Below are 7,177 nucleotides of genomic sequence, written 5' to 3'. Positions count from 1 at the left end.
AAAATGGAGGGCTTGGAGGCCCTGGTCATGGCGGATGGAGGTGTAGAGGGATTGGATATCCATGGTGAAGATGAGGCGTTGGGGCCCGGGGAAACGGAAGTCTTGGAGGAGGTGGAGGGCGTGGGTGGTGTCTCGAATGTATGTGGGGAGTTCCTGGACTAGCGGGGATAGGACAGTGTCGAGGAAGGTAGAGATGAGTTCAGTGGGGCAGGAGCATGCTGAGACAATGGGTCGGCCAGGGTGGTCAGGCTTGTGGATCTTGGAAAGGAGGTAGAACCGGGCAGTGCGGGGTAATGTTGTGGTCTAATTCCTAACCTTATCCACACACTTACAACACTTGGATGGTAGGATGGTTTTTAAAGTGCAGCATTTGAAGTAAATGGATTGATAACATGGAAATGACTGAGGAATTAACACACAATGCCTTCTCAAGGGCAAACACTGGCCATTACATTAACATAAATATGAACCCACTTAATATGAAAATGGTTAACTTCTCAGTTACAATGGTGAACACAGGATATCATACAATCTCCTATATCTCCTAACTCCTACAAGTGCCCAATAGCATCATCTACTTGGATCTTGAGTTTAAGGTTCTTGATTCCACTACCAACACCATTCCAGATGTAAATAACAATTTGCATTAAGAATTGTTCTTGAGATTTATCTTAAGTTGTCTATTCACCCACTTTAACCTGTTCCATTCTCGTTCTATGTTGAAACATTCCTTGAAAAAATGTTGAAGATTAAACCTGTCTATGCCAAGCCTGGACAGTTGGAATTAGCTTCATGGAGTTTCCCTCCACTCCCTTCATACCGGGAAAACATTTTGTCTTTATAGCAATACTAAACACCATATTACAGAGCAATTTTGACCACTGTAATGTATCATTTACAGTCCAACTATACTCAGTCACAGTTCTAGTCCATTCAATTTTGTTCTATGGTCATTTGATACATTAACTATCGAATCTATTATAATGTCAGCTTCCTTTCTGGTATGTTTTTAGCTCTTTTTACATCTGCGATAATTTATCTGACATTTTGTTTGTCTAACGAGATATAGTACTTGATTAAATATTTATTTGTATCTCGTTTAATCTGCCACTTACTTTCCATTTACAGATTTTATCTAAAACCATTAATTTAAATTGTGGCCCCAGGAGCCACCACTGTGTATCATGTTACAACTAGAAGAATAATATTAGCCAGATTTTGCGGTCAGCATCAATTCAGCATTAGCTTCAGCATCCAGTAACAATGCTGTCACCAAACAGATTGAACAACCAATCACATTGATGAATGCTCACAAACAGAAAATCAGTATTAACCAATGATTGTCCATGTATGTTTGGTCATTTTAGCAACACTGCAATAGAGATTGGAACATATGCATGAGATTAAGTTGGAAATTAAAGCAAAAACGATTTTTATTGCAATTAAGACATTTCAAATCCAACAAATTAGAGCTAAAAGCAGCAAGGAGGGGACATGAAAGGTCCTTAGTAGATAGGAAAATCCAACAAACATCAAATATATTTTCACAATCACAGAGATTATCATCGTGGACTGCATATACAATTAAAATGAGGTCAGTTAGTTTGGTCAGCACATGCCATCATATTGGATTTAATTCCTGTTCTAGCTGAAGTAAATTTTGCACCTGCCCCTAAGACTGGAGGGCAATGACACTGACGTACCACTTCTCGCAAGAAATCAGCTTGGTTAGCAGAGCATAGCATACGTCAAGGATCTGTCTTTAGGCACAGCACAGATGAACAAATAAATGTTATTTAAAAAACAAGTTACACATCATTCATCAAAGCATTCCTTCTTCAATGGTTTTTAAAATGAGAATATTTGTGTAAAACTGCAAGGTCACATCATTCAGTAGTTTGAGAAGATTGTAATCTACTGAACTTCCACAGTACACCCTTTGCAGGATCAGAGAATCATGACAGCAACTTCTTGATATCTACATTTATCTGGACGTGCGCATGCCAGAAATTGTCCTCACTTTCACAATTGTGACATACTGATAATTTTGCTGTCATTAAAACTGCCACATGTGAGACCTATGTATCACACAAATTACTGGACCTTTTACAGATAAAAGAATGCCAGCATTTTTATAATTCAATTTCACTGAAGTATTACCACTGTCCCATGTAACACCATAGATTATCACTGCAGTATTAATCACTTACAATATTACTATGGTATGAATCAAGTTGTAATACGTCAGCATAGTATGAACTAACCCTAAGTGTGCTTTTAGGATGTGAACTACATGGAGCAATCTTTCTGTCCCTACAACCCAAGGACTGCAGTAGTCCCAAAGGGCAGCTTACTCCGACGCAATGAAGGATGGGCAATAAATGCTGGCTTTGTCAACAAGCCCAGATCCTGTGAAAGAAGTAAAATAATCTGAATGGGACAACTGACCAAATGAAGAAAAAAATTCAACTCCTGTGCCTCTGTCTGTATGTTGTATGTTCCACAATCCCAATTTAGCATGTTTTGTCATGAGTAGTATGTTTTGTTTGGTCATGCTTAGTTAATTTCAAATTTATGAGATTGTGCACCTAATCAATAACATTGAACCAAAAATGAACTGCAAGGCGAAGGGTGGAAGACAAATTGCATAGACAATATCCTGTACGTAACAAGCCACTTGCAAAAACAGACCTTGTTACAGAGATTACATGTAGCAAACACCACGCATCAATTAATAAACCACTTGAAACAAATTTTGCCACTGCACAATGGGGTAGAAATGGATAGCGTCAAGAGTGTGGCGCTGGAAAAGCACAGCAGATCAGGCAGCATCCAAGGAGCAGGAGAATCAACGTTTCCTGCATAAGCGCATGCTGCCAGACCTGCTGTGCTTTTCCAGCACCACGTTCTCAACTCTAATCTCCAGCACCTGCAGTCCTCACTTTCTCCTATAAATGGATAGAGTCTTATCAGCTGCTGGTTGTTTACCCTGTTCACTGCCCAGTTCCATTACAGTCAATGGTATTGAATACTCCATGGGGTATAACATACTCACAATGTACAATGTGTTACCATTCAAGACAAGTATCTAATCAGCTGTAACCCTTGCCAGAATTGATGTGCTCCAACCCAATCCCTGACAATATTTCTTGTGGAGAGTTATCACATAGCATTGTTATTGCAACAGGAGTTATCTGGAGTGCAGTGCCTGTTCAGGTATTATAAACAGGTTCAATAAAGTTGTGTAATAACATCTCTGAGCAGGTTGATTAGAAAATATCTTCAAACAGCAATTGGGTAGAAAGTTGAATAAAAGAAAATTGCAAGATGACAAGTTAACAGCAGAGGAGTGGCGATAACTGGATAACTCTTATTAATAAAGCAGGACAATCACAATATGCCAAATGATATCCTTCAGTGCTTTATCATTCTCTGATTAGTACTGTCTGCTCACAGGACTTAACATCTGTCAGTGTTCAACATTTAAGCCTGAAATTTATATGAATTGCAAATCACAGTCCTTTGCTATTTCTCAGGCAGGTTTGATCACAGAACAGCAGATACCCAAATCACATTAATCGTGCACTTAATACACATTTCACGTAAAGGAAGATTTGGTGATCAGAACCTCCACTTTAATGCAACACCATGTTATGTGAGTGGCTAAAATGCTCAAGACCACGGGTGAATGAATGCCTTCAGAATGTTTAATTTTAAGGGTAGGCTTTTAAGTGTAAAGCAAATAAAGTTATAGATATAAAGAATGTGGTTTCCCAGATGCCACTGCATAGTGTAACAGATGCACCAGCTGTGGAAAAGCTTCTAGCTCCATGTTGGAGTTACCACTGTGAAATCAACAGAGGAACTAATCTGAATGAATGCAGTCCAGAAACCAGGATTCAAGAGCCACCATCAGCCACTTCAAAAGGACACATTTTCTGTGCTGTGTTTGTTAACGTGCCCACATCTAGGAATGATTACATTCAACTTGTTTGACAGTCCTTTATGAAATATTGAACAAGATGAAAAAGTGCGGACCTCCGGGCAGCATAATTATCCCTCTACAGTTTCATTGATGCAAGCCATCTGGATGAGCATTTACACCCCATAGCCAACTACAGCTCTTATAATAAACTGCCTCTCAACCCCTCGCCAACACCCTCCCTCCCCCTGCCTTCCACCCTTCGCCTTTCGCAATTGTGAGTTGTTGGCTACTCTTGAGTTTTGCAGTAAAGAAAAACATTGTAATGTTTTAACCTGGGAAATAAATATTCTGTCATGTCTTTGTCCAAAGAAATATAATGGTCATAATTAAGAGTGTGAAAGTGCAGCAAATTCTAAGTAGCAAAAGACCACTCAATATTTCTGCTTGCTTTGAATATTGGTGCGTGCAAGAGAGGTACATTAAAAGTGCCAAATTGTATTGTAAGCCAGAAATTCATGTATACACAAAAGGCAGTTTTCCTTTTATCAAAAACAGCAGTAGACATTAGAGCTTGGAGTGTGTAACAGGGTAGCAGAGTCTTAGCAGATTGGCCTTTCACCACAGGGACACAAGTTTGAATCCAGCCCAGACTAATACAATGTTAGAGTCGACAGTATTTTGAATGCAGGCTATTCTTTTTCATCAAGACTATTTAATTCATTAATGTTACCCATTTTGTTTGTATTTCACGTCAAATTGAATGTTTCTTAACATTGTTAACATTGCTAGTAAGCTGTGCAAAGGTATTGATTTTAGTTGACTTAACTCAGTCCCAGAATGCTCAAAGTCACAGCACAGAGTAGGACCTGTCTATGTCCAAATTGACTCATAAGATTTTGTGTTGGTGAAGAAATGGGAAAATGAGACTTCAAGCTGAACTAATATGCAGCTTCCTACATTTGGATTTAAGGTTCACTGTTGTACAGCAAGACTTACATTTATAAAGCACCTTCAGTGCATAAAAAGTGTAGTTATACAAAAAATGGAATTACACCGAATATTAGGTTAGGGTAATTTGTCAAATGGTTGGTTTGAAGGAAATTTTGAAATTCTGTCACAGGATATGAACCTTACCGGCTAGGCCACCATATATTGCCAATCCTGAATTGCCCTCAAGAAGGTAGTTGTGATCTACCTTCGAAACTGCTGCAGTCAATCTGGTGCATCCTGTGTCTTGGAATGGGGATTTCCAGCTTTTCAGCCCAACAATCAGGAATGCATAGCAAAATACTGATAGTTTCCAACTTTGTCACATGATCAATTTAGCTCCATCTACAAACCTAAAGTAGGTTACTGTATGAGCGATTTATACCTCTGCACAGAATCTTGTATGAGCTTCCTACAGTATTACTCACAATAAGATATCTTTGCTATCTCCAACCTCTTTAAGATCATAAGACTGTAGATACAGAAGTAGGCCATTCAGCCCTCGAGTCTGCTCTGCAATTCAATAAGATCACAGCTGGTCTGATTATACTTAACCCCACTTTCACACTTTGATTCTGGAACCTCTGATTCCCTCATTGATTAAAAATCTGTCTATCTCAGACTTGAATATCTTTGTAAGACAGTAAGAAACAAAATTGTGAATACTCTCCAGATGTTTATACTTAGTTTGAAATTACGACCTTCATTAATTCAGTGCCTCAACTGTAGCTCCCAGCAGCCCACATCCCAAGCATTTCACTAAAAAGATCGATAAAGAGTAGGACATGATGTGGAGGAGCTGATGTTGGACTGGGGTGGACAAAGTTAACAATCACACAACACCAGCTTATAGTCCAACAGGTTTATTTGGAAGCACTAGCTTTCAGAGTGCTGCTCCTTCATCAGGTGGTTGTCTTGATGAAGGAGCAGTGCTCCGATAGCTAGTGCTTCCAAATAAACCTGCTGGACTATAAACTAGGGTAGGACAGGAAGTAGTCCACTGAGAAAACACCCTTGGCTTAAACAAGATGTAGTTCAATACATGGTAACAAATAACACATTACACTAATGCAAAAGACATTATTATAGACACAATGAAGAAATCCCAGATATCCTAAACTGTTCTCCCCACCAAGCCCATATTGTATCATCATGGTAGTTTTGCCTCAGTATTAACCCTTTTAGACCATTATGCCTTTATACAACAGCCATTTCTGATCCCTATTTCACCTCTTTGGTCATTCAAACAGTTCAATCCACAACCACCCTTTACCTTCTTGTATTTAAAGAGTTTTCATTCCTCTTCAAGAAATTCTATTCCTTGAATTCTTACCAATCCCATGTGTGGAACAGTCTAGAAGCTTTAATGAAGTCAAACATTTTACATCCACAGAATGTCTGTTGTCAACAAGGTCTGTCATTTCACTGAACAACTCCAGTGAATTTGTTAGACAAGACCTCCCGTCCATAATCCATTTTGACTCTGTCATACCAAATCATACCACACCATATGTATCCAGGCCTTTCATTATCCCTTCTCTGAAAATGCCTTCTCGTACTTTATCCACAACAGATGTTGGGCACAGTGATCTTTAGTTCCACATGTTATCCCTATGCTCAATTTTAAAATTGGACATTATTTTTGTCACTTATCATCCTGAAGCACAGGTCTAATGTCTTCCATAAAACCCTGCCAAAGATGCAGCTGGTTTTGTTGGACATTTCTTTAGGTATCATTGTCTGAGGCCCATTCAAGTCACTACCTTGCCTTAATTTAACTTCAAGAGCTATCAGAAACCAATTTGTTTGAAAGTTCCAATCTTACTTCAGCCATCTGCTCTTGAAACGGAGATTCTGTGCTGAGGATACTGCCTGAAAGTATCTACCATAAACTCAGTAGCAATACATTCAGCATCTTTGCTATGCTTTGACCAATTAATACAATTTCATCAAATTACACGATCATTTAAATGGCCACATAATTTTATTGCCTTACCTCCATACAGTTACCTCTGGTAGTTAAATAACAACAGATCAAAATTCACATCTTGTGTTCCCCATTATTTGGAAAGCTAATGCAATTTCCCTTTCCTTCCGACATCCAAAACTAGTTTTAATTGCTAACTTGGGGGAAAGGCTGCTTTCACTGCAAACATTTTGCAAGGGAAATTTCACGTAACCACAGACATATGGAAAACCCACCACTGCTGAATCCTGTCCTCGGAGACCAATCGCACTGACGTTGTTGAAGCTAAACTTTATTAT

This window comes from Chiloscyllium plagiosum, chromosome 1 (assembly GCF_004010195.1).
Source record: "Chiloscyllium plagiosum isolate BGI_BamShark_2017 chromosome 1, ASM401019v2, whole genome shotgun sequence".
Classification (NCBI taxonomy): domain Eukaryota; kingdom Metazoa; phylum Chordata; class Chondrichthyes; order Orectolobiformes; family Hemiscylliidae; genus Chiloscyllium; species Chiloscyllium plagiosum.
The sequence above is the reverse complement of the archived record's forward strand: the minus strand, read 5'-3'. Positions refer to the sequence as shown.